This window comes from Coturnix japonica, unplaced genomic scaffold (genome assembly GCF_054131305.1).
Source record: "Coturnix japonica strain WE unplaced genomic scaffold, WE-NBRP24 Scf041, whole genome shotgun sequence".
NCBI classification, from domain to species: Eukaryota; Metazoa; Chordata; class Aves; order Galliformes; family Phasianidae; genus Coturnix; species Coturnix japonica.
The window spans coordinates 1,196,871-1,220,458 of record NW_028188944.1 but is presented as its reverse complement, the minus strand read 5'-3'; positions in this window follow the sequence as shown (position 1 = coordinate 1,220,458).

Here is a 23,588-nt window from a genome sequence, read left to right as displayed (position 1 = left end):
CTGGAGGAGGCAAGCAGTCTTCCATCCTTGTACCATTTTACTTCTGTTGGATCCTGTGCTACTTCACAGCTGAGGAAGGCACTTGCTGCCAGGGCAGCACTCACCTCTTTCTGCACCTGCTCCTGGTTTATAAACACAGGTTTTGGCTCTGAGGGAAGAAAAGAAAAAGTATTGACTGAGGGACCGAAATGAGACCAACTTGCAGGTTTGTATGTACAGGTTGGAACAGGTTTAGGTTACCACTTGTGCCCAAACTAATAGCCTTCACTAGAGAATATCAGCTCTTCTGTTGAAACAAAGTGTCAAATCTAGGCAAGAAAGAACCTAGGAACTGAAGGAACCAAGAGGGTCCTTGAACACCAGTCCCATGGTTGCAAGTCACTATGCAAACATATTGAACCCAAAAGAACATCTGTCCTGCAGGCAACCAAAACCTGAGTTCCTTTTACTTAAGACCCACTGTGAAACATCAAAACACATAAACATGTGATAGTCAAACCACTGGCTGCCTTTTCATGACCCAGAACAGTACTCCTGGCTTCCTGAACAGACTCCTCATGGCCTCTACCATTGCCACAACTGTGACTGTCAAAGGCACAAAGGAAATATGCTCACCAACGCAGTCCTTTGTTCTTTGTGTGTGATTTGCAGATATCTATCTTACTTTGAGCTCTGGCAATAGTCAGCTCTACCAGGTCTCTTACTGTGAGTAGCAGACTCACCTATCCAGATGCAGCCTCCAACATAAAGGCATAGTAAAAAGGCAGTGTACTACTAGGAGAAGTTCCTGCTTCTCCTGCCATGAAAGGCTGCACGTAGAACATGCACTCCAGCCTCACTGCACATACTTATCTTAGTCAAATGTTTAGGTGAACAAGAATTACAGTTTGGGATCTCAGGCACAGGAGAGATTTGAATAATATCTTGAATATTGCTTCCACTGTACATATATTACTAATTATTGCTCTACAGACAGACTGAAACAGGTCTTTGTGTCATACTGAAACCAAATACTTTCTACAAACCCAGGCAATCAAGTCTAGGGAAAAAACCTCAGCACAGACTACAGTGATCCAGGTGCAGTATAATAGAAACTAGATTTTACTTTACTGTTCTCTGCTGTATTTCATACAACACCTGTCTTACCTGTGACATGAATCTTGAAGGTGAGTTTCTGGCCAGCAGCCTCGCAGCTGTACTCCCCTGCATCTTTCTTCTCCACCTGGCTCACCACCAGCCGACGCTGTTTGCCCTCTGACTCTACCTTGAACTTCTTGCTCGAGGTGATCAGTTTCCCCTCCTTTTATCACTTGACCTCTGTGATAAAATGTTTGCTCATTAAGACCGGGATGTGGTAGCATTGTGGTGGAGTGCTTGTTCATTAGGACCGGGATATAATGGTGGAATATGGAGGCCACAAAGCTTGCAGAACACTCTAATTTTATGGGTAGATTGTGTACTCTGCGTAGTTACAGGCAAAGCGCGCCCCGATGGATACAAAGTTCCACGGAAGGACCAACCAAGGAACGACACACCAAGTCGCACGATCACAACCGACCAATTAAAGGACAATACGCTCGGGATGGACAATACAAAAGAAGTTGCAAGGGACGGGACGGCGCGGCAGTTGGAGGAACAATAATCCCCCTGTCGCCCAGCACTGAATTGCCTTTTAGTTTTACCCGCTACAATTAATAAAAGTTTATAATTGGAACATTATTGGCTCATTGCTTATAAATTGATGACAACCTCCATCTTCTCCTGGGCCACCTCGCAGCTCAGCGTGGCATTTTCTGTTGTTGCAGCCTTCACCACCTTCTGTACCTTCTCCTTGTTTGTAAATACAAATTCTGGCTCTGAAAAGAGAGAGATACATTAGTTTGGCCTCTTGAAAGAAGAGCAGGTTTTGGGGAAGGAGTCAGAAAAATGAATCAGTTCTCCCAGTCTGATGCCCCAAGAGAATGATGTGGAGAGAAGTTGTGCAATTTATGGATGCCCCATCCCTGAAAACATTCAAGTCTAGGCTGGATGGGTGTTAGAGCAACCTAGTCTCAAAGAATGTGTTCCTTTCCAGGACAGAGATTGGAACTGGATGATCCTCCAGGTCCCTTCCAACAAAAGGCATTCTGTGATGCTTCTTGTATGACTCTCATGACTCTTTCGTCCCCTAGCTGCCATTTACTTATGTCTTCAAAACATCAACTTATACAAAACATTCCTGTAGTATTCTCTCCCATGCTAAATGAGCCCTTCCAAGACAAAAACATGTTACATAGAGCACACCCCCTAGTGCTTGACACAAAGCCCCTGTTCTGAAACTTCCTGAGACGCAGCTGCATTGCAGAGTTGTTCTAGTGGTACAGGCACGTGGGAATGGAGAAGTGCAATCAGAACTTTCTTGTCTATGGCCTCATTCCCACAGCAAAAGGAAATTCCTGAAGATTTTAAAAGATGGAGCTGCCTCACAACTGTATTTAGAATAATTTGTTCAATTTCCTCATCAGAAATTAACCACCCCAAAGTTCAGCTCCAAAAATTTTAAGCATAGCAGGGAAAACTTACAAACTAATGACCGTTTTCTAAAACATTCTAGAATGAAAGGCCAAAATGTGTTCTCTCTCACCTGTGACATGAATCTTGAAGGTGAGTTTCTGGCCAGCAGCCTCGCAGCTGTACTCCCCTGCATCTTTCTTCTCTACCTGGATCACCACCAGCCGACACTGTTTGCCCTCTGACTCCACCTTGAACTTCTTGCTCGAGGTGATCAGTTTCCCCTCCTTGTACCACTTCACCTCCATCTTCTCCTGGGCCACCTCGCAGCTCAGCGTGGCATTTTGAGTCAGTGCAGCCTTCACCTCCTTTTGTACCTTGTCCTTGTTTGTAAACACGTCTTCTTTCTCTGCAGGGACATCACATCAGTCACACCATTTTGCTGTAGTCTGCTGCAGAGCTTACTCCAGTTCCCCATTTTCATTATACTTGCCCTTCACAGGGACCATCATGATGCCTCATTAAGACAGGAAAATACTTTCCCCTCTATTTTGCCTTGGGAAATGAATAGGCATATCATTTCATATCATATCATAAATCTAAACATTTCGCAGTCTGATAGCAGATTTGGACATGAGATTTAGAACACCTGCATGCACTGCTGAACCTCCTCCCTTCTCTTTGTTTCTTCTGATGTCTCTCTACATTTCCAGTAAATCAGAAGGGAATGGCCCTCTAGAACAGGTTGCCCAAGGAGACTGTGGATGCTCCATCCCTGCAGGCATTCAAGGCCAGGCTGGATGTGGTTCTGGGCAGCCTGGGCTGCTGGTTGGCAACCCTGCACATAGGAAGAAGGGGGTTGGAACTGGATGAGCACTGTGGGCCTTTGCAACCCAGGCCATTTATGAGTCTGATTAGTGGCATTTTCCACCTCATTGTGTCATTCAAATTTTGTAACCAGATCTCATCAAACACCTCCCCTTTTCTCACTCCTTGCATGCCTGGTGTGCTCTTGCACTGTAACCCTGCAGACACCAGCTGACTACAAGAGCTGCACAAGTTACCCTCCTTGCCTATTGTTTGTTGCAGTAATTCATTCCTGGATGGAAAAGCACATGTAGAAAAGTGTTGCTATGACACTAGATGACAAAGAAAGTCCTATAGCCAAAATGTTTTGCACCAGAGAGGCTGTAAGTTGATCCTCCAAATGCAAGACACACAAAATGAAGTGTTCCTTTATCTCTGGGATTCCAAGCATTTTCTCACCTCTGACTTTCACTTGGAATGTTGCTTTGTCATCTTTTGTTTCACAGCTGTAGCTCCCTTGGTCTTTCAGGGTCACATTTTTGAGCATGAGCTTGCGGTGCGTCCCCTGGGAGATGATGGTTGTCCTCTGGTCCTGCTTCACCTCTATTTGATCTTTCTTCTATACGACAGCTCCGCTTGCAGCTGACACCCCACACACCAGCTCCAGGTCTTCAGAAGGACTGACTGATATTTCTGGAGTCGTTTTGGACTTGCTGACAAAATTAATGGCTTCATCTGAAGAAAAAAAGAGAAAGTGGTTTACATCCTGACTCAGGCTTATTCAGCACAGCATTAAGATACAGTTAGAACTGATTGTAATGTCTCTGCTCATTACATCTGGGGGATCAAGTTTCACCTCTGGAGGTACTCACATACAAACGTGTGCTTGATTCTCCTGTGTAAGGAAAGAGTAAGTTCTATGCAGACAGTTCTTATTTCTTCTAATCAATTCTGTATTCTGCACATGTTCTTCTGAAGCTAAAATGAAGGCAGCTAAGTAACCTGTTTGCAATACATGAACAAACCAATTCAACACCTTGTCTCTAAGCTAACAAGCAGCGTTTGATGAGCACATCAGTATTTCATGCCCTTCATTCCATCCAGACTGTATTGGCAATAACTATGCTGGTATTAACAAGGATAGCAATTACAAGCAAAATGGTAGAAATACAGAAGATATAAGGAAAAGGGAACTCACCAGAGCTGAGGCGATCCTCCCTGGTGAGCGATCTCCAAGAGATGCTGCCTCAGTGAGGGTCAGCCCTTAAATGAGGTCTCAGAGGAGGTGGAGTCGAACTCCACCCCTCCAGGGAGCTGTCACGGAGTTCTCTCTAGAGCTCACTCCGGGACAGGGGCACAAAACCCGGGGCAGCAGGAACAAAAGCCCCCTCCCCCCCTTTTCTCTAGCGGCAGGGTACGGCAGAGTGCGGCGCGGCCCGGCCCGGCCACGTGCGTTTCAGAAGAGGGGAAGGGAAGGGAGATTGCGATTAGGTCTAACAAAAAATAAGGGAGGAAAAAGGTGATCTGAGAACGAATGGCAGTTTAATAACCTAATAACACTAAACAACAACAAGAGAGTTTCAACAAAGAGAATACCAAGTCCCAAATCTCACCGATGGAGCTGTGGAAGGCAGGAAGCTCTGACCACGTTGTCTCCTCGCAGGGAGCCGGTCCAGCAACCCCGTCCCCTTCCTCACTTCCCTTCCGGTGCCCCTCCCCACATGCTCATTAAGGCAGTTCACAGAAAAAAAAAACTTGTCCCCTTTACTCCCATTATGAAGCATGGTGTTCTGATGTGGAATACCAACACCAACCAAATTGCAAAACCATAACATTCCACCCCTTATTACACATCATCACATCATGCCTAACTTTTATCAACATATAAACAGAACATTAGTTAACATGCATTACATATGTACATACAGATATATATATATATATATATACACACACATGGAATCACAGGCTGCACTCCCCCAGCATCAAATTTCCCTGTGGCACACACTGAACATCCCCATCCTTCTGCATCACCCACCAGGTGCACCCAGGTCCCTGTGCAAAGACAGTTCCACGGAGGGGCCTCCCCTTTCCAGAGGCTGGAAGGACCCAAACTGCTTTTCCCAGCATATTCTTTACATGCACCACAGGAACCTTGTCTCCCTCCACGGTACGCAGGGAGTTGGACTGTGTAGGGCCGTCTCCGTTGGCTGATCCTCGGGTGTTTACCAACCAGGTGGCTTCTGCTAGATGTTTCTCCCAGTTCTTAAATGTTCCACCACCCATCGCTTTCAGCGTGGTTTTCAGCAAACCGTTGTGGCGCTCGATCTTACCAGCGGCTGGTGCGTGATAGGGGATGTGATAGATCCACTCTATGGCGACGCCCATCTTGCCATTTCACCCCTAGAAACTGGATTTCTTGGGCAGGGCCCTTCACTTTGTCTCGCTTAATAGCGAAACCAGCAGACAGGAGGATCTGGATTATCCGTTCTCCTTTTTTAAAAACCTCTGTTGCTGTATCACCCCACACAACGATATCATCTATATACTGCAGGTGCTCTGGAGCACCGCCCTGTTCCAACGTGGCTTGGATCAGCCCATGGCAGATGGTCGGGCTGTGTTTCCACCCCTGGGGCAAACGATTCCAAGTGTACTGAACACCCCTCCAAGTATGCAAGGAGCCCCCTGGCCAGTCACTATACGATGTTTCTGCCAGTCTCTACCAGTGAGGCTTATCTCGGCCTCCAATACAGACAGTTCCTGTGAACCCCCAGTCACCCCATGTATATGTATCCGTTCTGTCCCTTCGAAACCTGAGGGTATCAGAGTGCACTGGGCACCAGTATCCACCAGTGCTTTATATTTTTGTGGTTCGGATGTGCCAGGCCACCGAATCCACACAGTCCAATACACTCTATTATCCCTTTCCCCCCCCTGGCTGAGGGCAGGGCCCCTCTATTGGTTGTCTGAGGCGGTAGAGGCAACCTCAGTAGTGGCTGACCTCTTTTGTAATTTTCTTACCCGTGCTCGCAGTACAAAATTGGGTTCGTCATGCCACTTCTTCATATCCTCTCCATGGTCACGCAGGTAGTTCCACATGGCACCACGTGACATAGGCTCACTGCGGTCCTTCACTCGGACAGGTGTGCGTTTGCGTCTGACAGCTGAGACTGCCACAGGTTCACTGTGGTTCCTTGCCGCAAACCAGCTCTTCTGCATGTTGTCCTGTCTTTTCTCCATTTGGTCCATTCTATCCACCATTTTACAGATGGCTGCGATGGTGGTACGGTGTGGCAGTAGTGACTATTCGATATTTTGCAGTGAAAGGATGAGCTCAAAAATTTCAGGTCTCCTATCCAGCTCATCATACCTGTTAGAGTTCGTTAATAGTATACTGGAATACTTCACTGGTGCTGACCGTATGAGTTTCTTGCATATTTCCGGAGTACCGCTCACCTTTTCTGGGTCATGGTAATCCTCTGGGTCCCCAGGGACAAACGTGGGATCGAACAGCATTTCTGCCACAGCCATTTCTCTCAGGTACTGGATACCTTCCTCAGCTGTACTCCATTTTTCCAGTACAGGCTCCAAATCACTTTTGAGAAGACAGGTTGCCTTTACAGCTGATAGAATCCTCTCCCCGAGATTGGCGACTCCATCGAGACATCTGCTGATCCCTCTATCAATAGATGAGTCTCGAGCAACGTTTCCTAATTGACGAGCCTCATCGCAGCTTAGGGACATGCAGGAGGCCCCATTGTCCCAACACCGGAGCAGCCAAGTGACAAGGCGTTCACCTGGGAGTCGGGCAAACTCCTTTCTCGCACTTTGGATTTCAGTAATTTTCAGAGGTTTACGAGTAGAGGAAGCAGTGACTTTTCCCTCATCATCACTATCTTCTCCGCGTCTGTTAGTCTTCTGAGTTGCCTTTCTCGGTGGTTTTGGGGAGGGTCCCTCGCCCGGATCTTCCTCTACTTCCTCCATCCGTTCCAGACGTGAGGACACACGTTCCCATCTCTGGCCTTCCACTGGGGCGACTGACACTGATGCTGGTGCTTCCTGTGGTCGGCTGGGATTAACTTGTTGCCTTCCCCTTAGGGTTTGGATCTCATTCTCGAGACTCTCTATCTTTTTCATAAGCCATTCGATCTGAGATCCCCCTGATCTCCCACACTCACTCAGGGGTTCTATTAATTTCCCAAGGTCCCTCTGGTGTTCAGGGGTGAGATTACCTGATACTGGGGGTCCCGATGCTTCTGGCCCTTTTCCTGAGTCTCTCTGCACTATTCTTTGCAAGTCTCTCTGCAATTTATAGTAAACTACTACAATTAGAGAGACTAACAACACAGTATTCCAATTGACACCCCAGTCATACTTAAGGAATTCAGAGCATTCGTGAGCCAGTTCAAGCACGGTGCCTGTGATGTTCGTTACTCTGGAAGGGAGCCAGGCAGATATCTCTATCCCTGCCAGCCGTCGGATTAATAAATCTACCCCTACCCCCAACATCAGGAAGTCCTTAAGCCAGGACCACAGGAACCTAGGGACTATCAGTCCTACATACAGGGCTGCTGAAAAAGACCACCTAATTACTGCCCAAAACATTGCCCTGAGCTCTGCCCGCATTCTCCACCAAAAATGTCACGGAGTTCTCTCTAGAGCTCACTCCGGGACAGGGGCACAAAACCCGGGGCAGCAGGAACAAAAGCCCCCTCCCCCCCTTTTCTCTAGCGGCAGGGTACGGCAGAGTGCGGCGCGGCCCGGCCCGGCCATGTGCGTTTCAGAAGAGGGGAAGGGAAGGGAGATTGCGATTAGGTCTAACAAAAAATAAGGGAGGAAAAAGGTGATCTGAGAACGAATGGCAGTTTAATAACCTAATAACACTAAACAACAACAAGAGAGTTTCAACAAAGAGAATATCAAGTCCCAAATCTCACCGATGGAGCTGTGGAAGGCAGGAAGCTCTGACCACGTTGTCTCCTCGCAGGGAGCCGGTCCAGCAACCCCGTCCCCTTCCTCACTTCCCTTCCGGTGCCCCTCCCCACATGCTCATTAAGGCAGTTCACAGAAAAAAAAAAACATGTCCCCTTTACTCCCATTATGCAGCATGGTGTTCTGATGTGGAATACCAACACCAACCAAATTGCAAAACCATAACAGGAGCACAGCTACATAACTTTCACCTGTGCTCCCACAGCTGATCCCACACTTGCCTCAGCTGATCAATCAGTGGTTCACATTGTGATCTCCCATACACTCCACCCCTTCACAACGTGAACCAATGATTAGGTGAGTTCCCCTTATTACAGAGACCCAATCACGACGCTGATACAATCTCCCGTCGCATTAGATGTTGATATTATTCAAATGATGATGATTGGATGGGTGTTTATGATCTTCCATGGGCCAGTGCTTGATAGATGTTACCGGAGACAAATCATCTTGAAGTGCAGGTCCGTCTGCGTTTCATCAGTCCAGAGTAATGGTCCTAGAGGCTTAGAATCAATCTTAAGGGGAGTAATATAGATGTTTCAAGGGTACTAGGAGGGGAAGATCCGCCCTCCAGGGCAAGATACAGGCCGTATTCTTATCTTGGGTCAATACTTCTGCTTGTACTGGATTATGTCCCGGCCTCCGATACCATACCCTCTGGCCAGATATCTGTGGCTGTATAACTATATCTGGCACCAGAGGAGGAGTCTTGATCTGCCATAGGGACATAATAGGTGTTCCTTTAGCAATAAAGGCCGGAGTATTGACCACGATGTCAGTAGGCCATGTACCTATCACCGAGGGGGTGACTGAACCTCCCACCTCCAATAATCTCCCCCAAGGTGCAAGTAGGCCACACCATTTGGGTCCTACCTGCACCTTCCAAGGCCAATTTATCTTATGGATTCCCGGTTCTAAATTCTCAGGGGCAGGGAGCAGAAGATTATTTTCAGTACCAACCTGCGGTTTTACCTTATTATCGGTGCCTGTAATTTGGATCCTAAGAGGGGAGGCCCATATAGTTTGTAACATTTTCAGGGCACTGGGTCTGCCATCCCGAGGTCTTTCATTCAGGTCCCGCACGGTTTCATATAATCTTTTTGTCCACCCCTGCAGGGACTGAGAGTCTGTTTTCAGGGCAGCCTTAAGGATACCATTATAACGTTCAATAAGGCCTGCCCCTGTTGGGTTATATGGCAGGTGGAATCGCCATTCAATGTTGTTTTCTTCTGCCCAGCGCTGTATCATCGCTCCAGTGAAGTGAGTCCCTTGGTCACTCTCGATAACTTGAGGTGTCCCGTATGCAGACATCAGTTTAGTAAGTGCCTTAATTGTGTATGCTTGATTTGCCTTTGGTACAGGATAGGCTTGCAGCAGTCCACTTACAGTGTCAACGCAGGTCAGGGCATATCTCGCCCCCTCAGACCGAGGGAGGGGCCCAATGTAGTCGACCTGCCATCTCTGAAGAGGACTATATCCTCTAGCAATGTGGGATGTTGTTTCAGGCAACGGTCTCGGTCTCATCTTTGAGCAAGCATCGCAATCCTGACATGCTTGAACGATATCAGATAGTTGTACAGGCAGCCCCCATGCTTTAGCAGCTGCCCACATTATCTTCTGTCCAGCATGCCGTAGCTTCTGATGTAACCAACGGGCAATATTTTCAGATTGTGAATTCTCAATCCATCGGATTCGGGCCAGTGTGTCAGCTTCATCATTTCCTGGTAACTGCAAGGGTTGATGACCAGAGACATGGTAGACACATACTGTCCTGTGTTTGACCGTATTCCAAATGTCTACCCACATGTCTTTACCCCAAATTGGTCGGGCGTGGATAGTCCATTCCTGGGTAGCCCATTGCGTAATCCACAGAGTGAGCCCCCGGTACACAGCCCAACTATCTGTACAGATGTTCAGGACGCCGTCACCAGGTTCTTTAGTTATAACCATCCACACGGCTTGCAATTCTGCCCATTGGCTGCTTTGACCATCCCCCTCATCAAACCAGATGGTCTCAGTAGAGGGATGGTATGCTATTGCTCGCCACTTGCTCGGGTTGCCTCTGCTGGACCCATCCGTATACCAGGCATCTTCAGGAATAGGATATCTTCCTTCCTGAACGGGACTCTTCTCTGGTGGAGCAACCATCGGTTCTTTTGATGTATCACTGTGATACGTCACCGGGCCTAGGATCTTCTGTAGTTCTTCTTTAAGTGGAGATGAAGACAGACTGCTTCTCTGGCTTAGATAGGCGACCCATCGTGCCACCGTTTGTGCTTGGGCCACCCCCGTCTTAGGAAGGTGAGTCAAATCTCTCACCCAGCCCTGGATTGGTAATGAAGTCTTAACTATGACCTCTGCTGTTTGCGTTATCGGCTCTACTGCTTGTAATGCCGAATAGGCAGCCAATAACTGTTTCTCAATCATGCTATATCGTTCTTCTGCTCCGTGCCAAACCTGAGACCAGAATCCAATGGGGGTTCGAACAGAACTCTGGCGTTGCCACAGGCCCCAGCCAAAACCATCTTGAGTAACATGAACATCTAGTTCAGCTGGGAGGGTCGGATCAAATATATCCAACGCCTGAGCTTGTTTAACTGCCAGTTTTGCCTGTTGGAAAGCATCCTGTTCTATCTTTCCCCAATTCCATGATTGACCCTTCTTTGTAAGCTTGTATAATGGCCTTAATAGCTGAGCTAAATGAGGTATAAAGGAGCGCCAATACCCCAATATACCCAAACATTCTTGCAATTGTTTTGATGTTGTAGGGACTGGAAACGCTTGGACTTTATCTACTACCGCACTGGGTAGTACTTTGGTTTTCCCGGACCAAATTACTCCCAGGAATTTTACAGATAGCCCCGGACCTTGCACCTTCTGTGGGTTTATAGCCCACCCTCTTTTCTGCAGGTAAGCTATCAACAAATCTGCTGCTTGTCTCACCGCCTCTAACGAATCGGATGTTAACAGGAGGTCATCAATATAATGATATAAATTGACATTATTTGGCTTTTCCCACTTAGCCAGATCACGTGCCACTAAATTATGACAAAAAGTGGGCGAATGTACGTACCCTTGGGGTAGGACCTGGAAAGTCCATTGCCTCCCTTCCCATGTAAATGCAAACTGATCTTGCGATTCTTCACTGATTGGAATACTGAAGAATGCATTCGCCAAATCCAAGACACAGTGATATGTTTTGATTTCCCTGCTTAGTGTGTCCATTAGGGAGGCAATATTGGGTACAGCCGCATGAACAGGTGGCGTGACCTTATTTAATTCCCTATAGTCTACTGTCATCCTCCATGTTCCATCCAGTTTTCGCACTGGCCATATTGGGGAGTTATATGGGCTATGTGCAGGCCTTATAATACCCACTCTTTCTAATTCCTGCACCGTCTTTGTTATTTCATCCTGCCCACCCGGGAGTCTGTACTGTTTCACATTAGTAATCCGGCGTGGCTTCGGCAAACAAATAGGCTCATGTTTTGCATGGCCTCTCAATATTGTCTGGATTGCCCGGATACTAATGCATCTCTGCCGCAATCGGAACTCTCCCACTGTTGTATGGAGAGCCAGACCCCACAGGATATCAATTCCTAATATATACTCTGGAATTGGGGCAATGGATACCTTGTACTCCCGTGGTGGAAGACGCCCGACCCCCAGTTTTACCCAGGTTTGGGTGACCGGAATGGTTTGTCCCCCAAAACCTCCAATCATCACTCTATTACCTTTAAATTTAGTTGGGTCTCCATATATTATAGATGTCTCTGCCCCGGTATCAACTAGGGCCATAACCTTCTGTATATTCTTTCGGGACCAGTATATCGTCAGTTCCACATAGGGCCTCCGGTCCCGTCTAGAGGCCCTAGGAGGACTGACATCCCTCGTCAAGCCATGAACTGAGCCAGATTCAAGTCTTTTACCTCCGATACCTCCGGTGTCATAACCCGAGGCACCTGAGGTGGCTTCTTTTTCCTATTTGGAACTATAAAATCTTCTAAATTCCATGTTGTTGTTGGTCGCCGCTCTATAAATCTTATCCCTGGCCTTTTGGGTTTATTCTGAAATTTTTGTTCATCCTTCAGTTGCTTCCACAACTGAAGGAGAACCTGATTGGGCTGCCCATCAATTTTTGAAAACTGAACGCCTGCCCGGAGCAGATCATTAAACATTTGTTTCCGGGATACCCTAACAGGTCCTGCCCGAGAAGTTCGCGGGGCCGATCTTCTGGCTCGCACTATTGGAAAAGCCTCGGCATCCTCAATCACCCTGATATTGCGCTTAACTCGTAAACGCTCAGTTTCTCCGAGGTCTGCTACCAATTGGGCGGCTTGTTGGACTACTGCCTCTGCGGATACTACTGGATTAAGTATGGAAACCAAGGTTCCATACATATGAGAGGGTGCTTACTGTAAAATTAGGTCCCTCATTCCCGCAGAAAATTTAACCATATCAGGGCTATCGAATGTGTCTTCGTAGATAGCCTCTCTCATACCTAATTCGCGTATATAATTTTGAAGGTCTTCCATAGAAGACCACATCCCTGTGTTTACTGGCATGTCAGTTTTATTTGTCCACACCATGCGGCAAGCAGCCATTATCCATTCTACAATTGAATGGTTTTCTTCAGGGAACTGAGTCCCAGCATACAGTCTCTGCCGAAGGGCAGGATGTACTGTTATTGTGGCCAACTTAGATACTTCGGTGCCACTAACCAGTACACTATCTGCCCCTGAATCCCATAACCGTAATAACCAAGCCGGAACACTTTCCCTTGGCCTTTGCCTAAATCGTTGCACTAGGTCCATGAGTTCAGTAGGCGTATATGGACGGGCTGTTACATGTAAAACAGATTCGGCAGGGGGCCATTGATCAGGAGGCACTCCTGCTGGTCGATCTTGAATTTTCTTTGTTTTTTGAGTTATTACTGGACGGACTTCTAGCGAGTCCGTCTCAGATGGTTTTTCTAGATCAGATTTAGTGATCTTATTTTGATTCATTTCTTCAGGATCTTGATCGTCATTAAATGAAATGTATCTAATTTGAGGGTTGGAGGAAGAAAATGACGGTTTTTTTCCTGTCAATAGATTGATCTCACCCTCCAATTTTTCAATACGGGCCTTTAACAATTCATTTTTATGTGCAATGTTGTTTGATTTTATCTCTGCCCGATTTAAAGCATTTAATAATGGCCAGGCTGCCATAGATGCAGCCATTCGCTTTTCTTTTGTAATTAAGATATCTTTTTGTAGTCCTAGAAAGTAATCAGTTAGACAATAGGCGTCCATGTTATTTGGTACTCTTAAAGGGCCCCATTGTTCAATAATTGTTGCTAATTGGTAATATGGGGACGCCTCAAAACCTGGAATTTGTCCAGGAAGGCATGTCCCTAAGGGGGTGGTCTTCTCCCCCTTGTACCAATTAAAGATTTTCCACACAAAGGACATTTTTTTTTTTCCTTATATTTCTAGATGCCAAGTCAGTGGCTCCTGCCTGGCTTGCCAAATGTATTGGCAATAACTATGCTGGTATTAACAAGGATAGCAATTACAAGCAAAATGGTAGAAATACAGAAGATATAAGGAAAAGGGAACTCACCAGAGCTGAGGTGATCCTCCCTGGTGAGCAATCTCCAAGAGATGCTGCCTCAGTGAGGGTCAGCCCTTAAATGAGGTCTCAGAGGAGGTGGAGTCGAACTCCACCCCTCCAGGGAGCACAGCTACATAACTTTCACCTGTGCTCCCACAGCTGACCCCACACTTGCCTCAGCTGATCAATCAGTGGTTCACATTGTGATCTCCCATACACAGACAGAACCTGCCTGAGGAGCAAGCTGATGGCTGTCAGCTACAGGCAGACCTAGCTTTGTACTGCATTTCTTAGAGCAACAACTGTTGCTTTCATTCACTGAATATACCAAGGCCAATTACTATGCCAGGAACATTTATGGCATCAGTGAACAAAAAATGCGTTAAAAATTGTAATAGACAGGAGCCATTTATTCTTTTATAACTAGGTGACCAAAGAACAACAGTCCTTCTAGAGTCAAGCTGTTAAGAACTAATAGCATCAATCAATATCACATAGATAGATTACTTCCCTGCCCTAAGACCATCTTGCGACCATTTGGTGCTCCTAATTAAGCCCTCTTGATGGCATTTTGTCTGAGCCATGCGACATTTTGTGATAGGAGTTACTGCTAGTGTTCCCTTAACCCTACACCAAAGTAGGAGGTATCCATTCTCAGGGAATCATTCTCAGGCTTCCTCTGTATTTGATGCTCAGAGACAGCCCCAGAACTTTTTAAATCTTAGCTTAGCTCTCATCCAATAATGTTCATCAAACAGTGCAACTTGTCCTTTGGGGATGCCTTTGTTCTGCATCAACCAGTTCCAACGGAGTCTTCTTGGCTTGTTTTAGATCAGTTTTTCAACAGATAAAGCCAGGGTCTTTGAATTACAAAGTGAAATTGCAGAATGCATGATTCTCAACCAAACAGAACAGCAGGTGGGATGCAGGGTGAATACCTGAACCAACACCACCTGCAAGCAATCCTTCAATATCTTAGGAATCTCTAGCCACCCCAAATCCAGTGTTGTGCTTGATCTATCATCTCTGCTGAGTTTTTAGCTAAGCTGATGGTGAGCATCACGGTGGTGATGGGTGAGCAGTCAGACTAGAGGGTCTTAATCAACCGTAAGGATCCTGTGATCAGAGGAACGTGAATGTGCTGTTAAAGGTCACAAGCGCTGCACTGCAGCATGAGCATACACAGCGAAAGGCTTTCAGTAGAGCTTCAGTTCATAAATGAGGACTGGGTTATGGAAAATAGGCTCAAGATATAAAACAGAAAACAGATCTTAACGCCAGGTTCTGTGAATGCAACCAGCTGAATTTCACAGATATTGAATTTCAATGACAATTTCTTGTGTTATTTTACCCTCCAGCTCCACCCTGAACAGGAACATGTCAGTGACAAGCATTACTCCTCCAGGCTTGACCTAACAGTGCTTTACTTGCACTATGAGCTAATGGCTGTGCTTACAGCACCTCAGGGAGACACCTCAGAGATCACAATGTCCTTCGGGTACAGCAGGAGACACTCAACTCTCCAAATGTGGAGTTTAATTTGTCCAAAGAGGAGACAGGATTCCCATGCTAATAACTTAGGACCATTTCAGTCATAGGTTTAAAGATGATGTAAGTGCTGAGGCAATACATGAACTAGATGAATGAAGCCCAGATGTCAGGGCTCAAGTCGTGACTCCAGCCCCAGCTGGAGCTAAGGCTGTCTTGAATTCATCACAACACAGTTACATTATTTGCTCATACTGTGGATTTGCATAGGGACAACAGGAAGGTCAGAATTGCTTCAATAGAGCTATGCAATCTTTGTCCTAAATACTGGAAACCCACAGCATTGGACAAATAAAATGAATTAAGTCTGAAGTGCTTTACATGCATTGTGATCCTATGTTTGCCTCACAAACTTACCTGAGACTTTCCAATCAAAAATCAGAGTGTCATCTCCAATTGTGTAGATGTATGTTCCCTCGTCTTCTTTCGTTACAGCTGAAGCCACAAGCTTATGCAGTTTCCCTTTATCTTCCATTGTGAATTTCTTACTGGTCTTGATTTCTTTGCCATTTTTGTACCACTTCACCATGACATTGGCTTCAGAGGTCTCAGAAACAAATTCAGCTTGTTTTCCAGCAACGGCCCTGATTACTCCTCCACTTGTCTCTTTGATTACGAAGTTTGCCAGTGCTGAAACAAAATATGAAGACACAAAATACATATGATGGTAAAGAACTGCAGGGACATTGGTGACCATGAGGCATTCATTTATCATAAGATCAAACGTGCACGTTTAGTCCTAGTTCTAATTGCTAGATTCTAATTCAGAAGCTGGCAAATTGGCAGCTTTTATAAACCACGTGCCAGATTACCTTATCTCCACAAGTTGAAGGACATACACTGGACAGGGGACAGAGCCAAAGGAAGAAGCCCAAGGCTTCAAGAAAATGTCTAAAATAGGAAAACTGAGGAAAGAATTGGAACAAGCAAACTAGAAGGAAATCAATGGAGGGGGTATCTATTACTGCACTGTAACCCCCTGGCAAACAAATCAAGCCTAAAAGATAGAGATATCACTTAGGACTGAAAAGAAAAAAGAAAAAAAAGAATTCCTTTATGGAAATTAATTGGAGTGCAAAAGTAAGATGATAAAACTGGCCCTTATTAACACACAGTGGAATAATTGACTTCAAAGATTCAAAATCTCACCACTGTCTTAGCCAAAAGTTCAAGCCTAAGTCCACGGTCCTATTTTACTGAGGGTAATTGAGCTTGTTTTCCAACTTCTTGTTAACATATCATTTCAAAACAGCGCACACAGCTGAGTTGGGTCTGTTGAGACAGCGCAGTCAGAGCTGCTAAAATCAAAGTCTGGATTATGCATGCATTTGTTCTGCAGTTCCAAGAACACGCATGTATAATACAAATTCAACAACGTTCTACAGAATGCCTGTATTTAGGAGCTCGAGAGCCAGCTGATGGACACTGGGATGACTGAGATCCTGTCAATACATTTAACTCCATCCTATCATACAGTCAAATTTCATTCATTTTTTCAGGAACTGTCTCTTATCATTGTAGTCCCGTCACCACTGCTGGATGTGAGCCCAACCACACAAAAGCAGCTGCTGGTTTTCACTGCAGATACTGCAGTAAGGAGAAACAGCCTCCAGACTGGACCAGCTGAGCGTGGCCCTACCAGGATTTGCTCCAAAGGTCTTATTACCAGTAGTGCTTCCCGATGAAATACATGGGGGTCCTCCTTTGATTCCAACCCCAACCCACCCCACCATGCCCCCTGATAACATCCATCAGGGCCACATCTCGACAGCTCCTGAACACCTCCAGGGATCCCACCACCTACCTGGGCAGCCTGTGCCAGTTAATTCTATGGGCAGACCTGCCAGTATGAAATATTATGCTAACATGACAAAGAGAGAGAAGAAAAGCAAAATTAAGACTAGCTGACAAGCCTTGGCAGGAAGTTCTGCTCTCCATCAATTTAGTCCCTGTGACTCTTCACAGGTGTTTTCTACATTTGGGATCACTGCTACAAAAAGAGATGTTGACATCATCTCTTGTGGCCACCCTGACAGAAGAGCAGGAAGGCTGGGATGCTCTTTTTCCTGTCTTTCCCTTGATTTCCTCTATATCTTAGGGACGAATCACAGGACAGAACACAGAAATCAAATGGCTCTACAAAGCAGATTGGCCAGTTCAAGTCAAAACAGCCACTGAAAACACCCCAGATGCTGTCTGACAACAGCTGGACTGTCGGGGAGTCAGGTGAATGCAGTCTGCTGGCCCTGGGCAGGAAGAGGACAGCCCAGACTGTCACATACCTTTCACTGAAAGCTGATAGAGCATTTTATCCCCCTCACAGATGCACTGATAACTTGCAGCATCATCCATTGAGTCGTTGTGAATTTTCAGGGTGTGTTTCTTCCCCACAATTTGCAGTTCATAATTTTCACTGGCCTTGAGCTCCTTCCCATCCTTCATCCACTCCACAGTAGCGCCTGTGTCTGAAAGCTCAGCCTGCAGTTTGGCTTCCTCATGCAGCCAAGCGCAGATCTTTTCTACATCTTTGCTCTTCTTGGTAAATCTCACTGCAGCACCTGTCAGGAGCAAAGGCCTCGTTATTTCAATTTATATCAGGCTAACGTGGTCAATGTTTGCTGCAACATCTCTGAAAAAGTATCACCTTCTGTTCCTGCACTCATCATTGTGTCAGTGCTGAGCAATTCACGATATTTCATTTGGTCTTCTTGCTGGATTTACTAAGTAAAAATCAACCAAACATCTCCTTCTACTGATTAATAATGCTCTAAACATGCTTCTGCAGAGGTTTCCACCCAATGACAAACAGGTCCTCCCATCATGAATGTTTATTTGTTCTACTTTGTCATGCAAAGCTGATTGATAGAGATATTATTGGAATGATTGCTCCCCTACTTCTAAACTATTCCAGTGCAATCAGAAAGGCTGTCTGAACCTGCAGCTGAAAGTACTGCTCTATGGTCATGCAGTGGTAAACCTGGTGACTGAATGCACTGGCCAATAGCTGTGAACTGCAGACATTCATCAGCTGGCATGCTTGCACGTTGTTGTAAGGTCAATAGTAAACATGGCATCCCCTCCAGGTACAGCTTCACCAGTTGTTAGGGGGGATTTCACAGCCAGGACTGGGTCTGAGGAAGAACATGTATGTCTTAATGCTCTTTAGATGCAAGTCTGGTATCTCATTTAGAGATGGAAGATTAAATCATAGGTACATTTCTACTTCTCCCTTTGCATGAGTGCTAGAAGAAGCACTTCTGTGCTTAAGATCTGTTACAGAAAGTTCTGCCTCTTGCACATGTGAGATATCAAAAGATAAGGATATTCATGTCTCTGTCACAGAAACAACTCGTATCACTTTAGTGGTAGCTGGAGGTTGATAGGAGATAGGAGAACTAGGAATAAAGGAAAGCCTTTGGTGTGTTAATGCACTGCTAACCTTAAAGTCAAAGGAAGCATCTTTAGGGAACCAACACAGCTGCTCAGCACACACTGACCCATTTCCATTGGGGTTTTTGTGCTTACCAAGGTGCACGCTCCCTGGGAATTCCAGAGACGGGCTCTGTCCATGCGCATTGACTGCAGACACTCGGAACTGATCATCAGCCTCTTCAGACAGATTGCTCACCGTGAACTCTGGGACGGGGACATGAGACTCGTGGCACCTCACCCAGGTGAAGCCAGTTAGTTTCTTGCATTCCACAATGTAGCCATCGACTGGAATGGGGCGGTGCATCTTCGGAGGGGACCATGCCAGCGTCACTGAGGTTTCTGTTTTATTTTTCACCACGGGGTCAGTTGGGGGCTGGGTGGGAGGTTTTCTGGGAGCTGAACAGAAATAAATTTCAGAAATATTAGCATAAGGTCATGTAGGCTGGAAAAGACCTTCAAAAGACCTTCAAAATCAGCAGACTCAACTTTCAGCATGACCTACTGAGTCCCACCATTAACTACTGTGGTACCTGAGGACATACATGACAAGCTTATTCCTGCAGGTATTTACATAGTGAATATATTCACCCTCTGGTTGCTTTGGAACATTTTAGAGGTTAAAATCCCATCAGACTTTTTCACTGTGTGCAGCCACTGATACAGGCAGGAGGCTGGGAATTACCTGATGGGCTCTAGTTACAGACTACTGACACAGTAAAGGATTGATTTCATTTAATTTTGGCCATCAGAAAGTTTGGTGTCTGGTTTCAGTCACCCATCTGGACTCCAATTATAATCATATGGAGAACAGCACATTCAGGAGAACTCATCTCAATAAACCTGAATGAAATCACAGAATCATAGGATCATGGGAGGGCTTGGGTTGGAAGAAACCTTCAAGATCATTAAGTGCTAGATGCCAAAGGTCCCACTAACACAGTATTAAGCCAAAAGCTAGATGCTGGAATCAGATCTCCTGACCTTACCATCAGAAACTGAGATGTCATATTTTGCTCAGAGGTGCCTGCTTGTAGGAGGGACAGCTTCCGAGCTTTTTCTGCTCCAGGAACCAGCTCGAGCTTCAGAATTTAAACAGCAGTCAGAAATTAAACTGAGCTTTGTCACCTCCATCAAATAGAAGGAGTGGTTGGGTGGTACAGCTTTCCAAATCGCTTAGAAACTGTCACAACAATCAGATGCCTACCTTTTCTTTTTTAACTTGTTAATACATAGAGCTTAATAGCATCAGAATGCCCCAAGCACTTCAGACAACAGGACAGCTGTAAACCCTTCTTTAAGGATTCCTTTGTTTAACCACTGAGTAACTGTAATTCAGTGGTGCTGGTAGGAGAAGGGAAGTCCTAATCTTCCCAGATGGTGAACAGAGTTGATGTTCACATGCAGACTGGTGCTGCAGCAGAGCCAGAAACCACTCATTTGGGAAACACAGCACCAAGAAAATAATGGGAATAGCTTCATAAAATCAGGAGCTTCACTCAAATTTCATGTCAGATCTATAATTCTTCCTATTTTCAGGAAGAAATGATTTCCCTTTTTCTTGTAGTTTTATTTTCTTTTCCTTTCCAGCAAGCAGCTTTGTAGCTTACAAATTGTTTTCTAATCACCTCCTGGTGTGGACAAATCACACAGGTCTGACTCCATGTTTTACATAGTTAGCATATTATATTTGTTCCACTATGGAACTGTACAGTCATAGAATGGCCTGGGTTGAAAAGGATCCCAAAAATCATCCAGTTCCAACCCCCTGCTATGTGCAGGGACGCCATCCACCAGACCAGGCTGCCCAGAGCCACATCCAGCCTGGCCTTGAATGCCTGCAGGGATGGGGCATCCACAGCCTCCTTGGGCAACCTGTTCCAGTGCGTCACCACCCTCTGAGTGAAAAACATCTTCCTAAGATCCAACCTGATCCACAACCCCTACACACCCTCAGAGCCCCCTAGAGCCCCTAGTCCTCCTATTGCCCACCACAGCCCCATATGCCCACTAGAGTCCCCCTCAACTCTCTTTACAGGCCCTGCACAGCTCTATATAACAGTCTTATAGAACTACCTCTAGTAGAAGCAATCTCCACACAGAGATCCTTTCCCAGCACACTGCGCCACGGGGGGAGCAAAACGGGGGAGGGGCACATACACACACAGCGCCGGGGGGGCCCGTAACCGACCCCCACCCATCCTTTAAAGGGGTGGGGGGTCCGTTTTAATGGGGGGGGGGGGGCGAGATCACCTTCACCCTTCACCCCCCCATCCCCACCCCATCCTTTAAAAGGGGGGTGTCCATTTTGGTGTTGGGGGGCAGTGACAATCCGCCCCCCCACCCCATCGTTTAAAGGAGGGGGGGTCCGAGACCACCCCCCCCACCCCATCTTTTAAGGGGGGGGGTCAGGGGCTCATGGGGGGCAGCACATCGTGCACAACATTGTGGGGGGGGGGGGCTTTAAAAGGGGGGGGTTACAAAAAGCATAGCTCTCAACTATAGATGGGATTGGGGGGGGCTCAATCGATGGGGGGGGACCCTTCATGCAGGGGGGGCACAGCGTAAGTCAGCGGCTTTGAGGGGGGGTGTTGGGGCTGTTTGGCCTTTGGGGGGGTTATTGTGTGCCCCACATCCACCACCCCCACACACAATGGGGTGTTAATGTGGGGGGGGGGGGCTTAGATTAGTTGCGTTCCCTATAGCACTGCCCCCCCCTGTCATTAACCCCCCCGCTTTATCCTTACGGCTGAGCCCCCCCCCGACAGCGCCCCATTCATCTTGATGGGGGGGGGGGTTTGTCACACGACCCCGGCGCGGCTTACGGCACATCGTCGACCCCACCCCACCCCCCATAACCCCACCTGGGGGGGGAGGGGGCGATGTGGTGAGTGGGGGGGGGGTTCCGGAGGTGGGGGTGAGCAAAGCGCAATATGGGGGGGGGGGGTCCTATAACTGGAGGGCAGCGGCTGCACAAAGACCCCGCGGGGGTCGGAGAGCAGCACTTTGGCTGGGGGGGGTCCACGGGGTCCGGGGGTAATGCTGCCCCACCCCCTCCCCCACCCCCCACTGCCGACCTCCCCCCCGCGTTGCGCCCCCGCCCCAACGTCAGCTCCTGCGGCAGCTCCTCGTCGCTCTCCTCCTCCTCTTCCTCGTCTGGGGGGTCAATATGTGGGGGGGGGGGTCCCATCGGGCAGCGGCAGCTCCGCCGGCTCCGATTGGCTGAGCCGCAGTGCGCGGGAGCGGCTGTTGTGTGCCGGTCGGTGGAGGGGAGGCTCTTCATGGAGCTGCCCCGCAGCCAACAACAGCCTGAATGAGATCCTGGAGTCCCAGACGCTGGAGGATGAGCTGGGAAAGAGCAGAGGCTCCCCACAGAAGGGCAAATCACGTCTGATAACGTGAGTGTGGAGCACAGCCAGCCCCTTCCTCACATGTGTGGGGCTTCCATGTTCCTCTGTGCCCATTGCAATGTGCCACCCCAATCCTGCTGCCCAGCCAGGAGTGGATGGGATGAGCAGGTTGGGATGCACAGAGCAGTGCTCAGACATTGCTGGGACATTTGTGCACTGCTGTTGAGCTTCCCTTTGTGCAGCAGGGGAGAGGATGGAGGTTTACAGGTGGATGGTTGTTATTTCTATGGCATTGCACAGGTGGTAGAACCATGTCCATTCCCAAACTTATTCCAGGGCATGCGGGAATTTGTGCAGTTGTAGTTCCTGAATTGTGCTATTTAAAACCCTCCTGTAAATGGGGATGTTTTGTAATGCCTGCTGGGGCTGCAGGCAGCATTGCCTTCCTCCTTAGGGGGCAGGTTTAATCACAAGCCTCCCTATTTCCTATCACAAACGTCCTACAAACCATGTCTGGGCATTGCTGTCTCGGCCTGGATCTCAGCTCCTGAGACTGTCAGATGTGAAGCAGCAGCAGCTGGGACAGGGCTGGCTCTGTGTGCCCTCTCTGGGTCTGTGGGCACAGAGTGGGGCAGAGGGATGACTGTGAGAGGGAGGAATTGCCCAGCCACAAGAAAGAGGAAATCAGCTGAAAAGGGGAGATTTGAGAAGCACTGAGGCTGTGGCTGCTTTGACAGTAAGAAGAAACCAAGCTGTCACTGTGCAGATGGGAACTCCAGTAGGAGAGCTGTGGTGGCTTTACAGATGGCAGACAGCAGCTGGAGTGTAGAGCCAAGGGTAGGGGGGGGATCTTCCTCTTAGCAATGCCATGCAAAGAATGATGCAGACTCCTGCAGGGTCGGCTTTGCTGTGTGACCCTGGGTGGAAGCAGCTGGAAGGTCTCAGCCCTTCTGCATTATCCCAGGAACTGGGGCAGTGCTCGGTCTCATCCCACCTCTGCTAATAGCAAATGCAGAATCCCTTATCTGAGTGCCCTTTTCTCTCATGTAGAGTCACCAACCCTGGGAAGTTCACAAAAAGTTTGGGTGTTGTGTTGAGGGATGTGATTTAACTGGGAAGTATTGGTGATGGTTGGACTGGATGATCATAAGATCATCCAGATCATAAGATCTGAGATCATAAGATCATAAGATCATCCAGGTCTTTTCCAACCTTGAAAATTCTATGGAGTTGTAGCAGATTGTGGGGGTGTAGGTGTGGTATATATATGTACACAGATGGGAATATCCGTATGGAAAAGATAGATCCATGTGTGTTCTGGGCTGCACTGAAAAAGGGGTGGCCAGCAGGAGAGGGAGGTGATTGTCCACTCCTGCT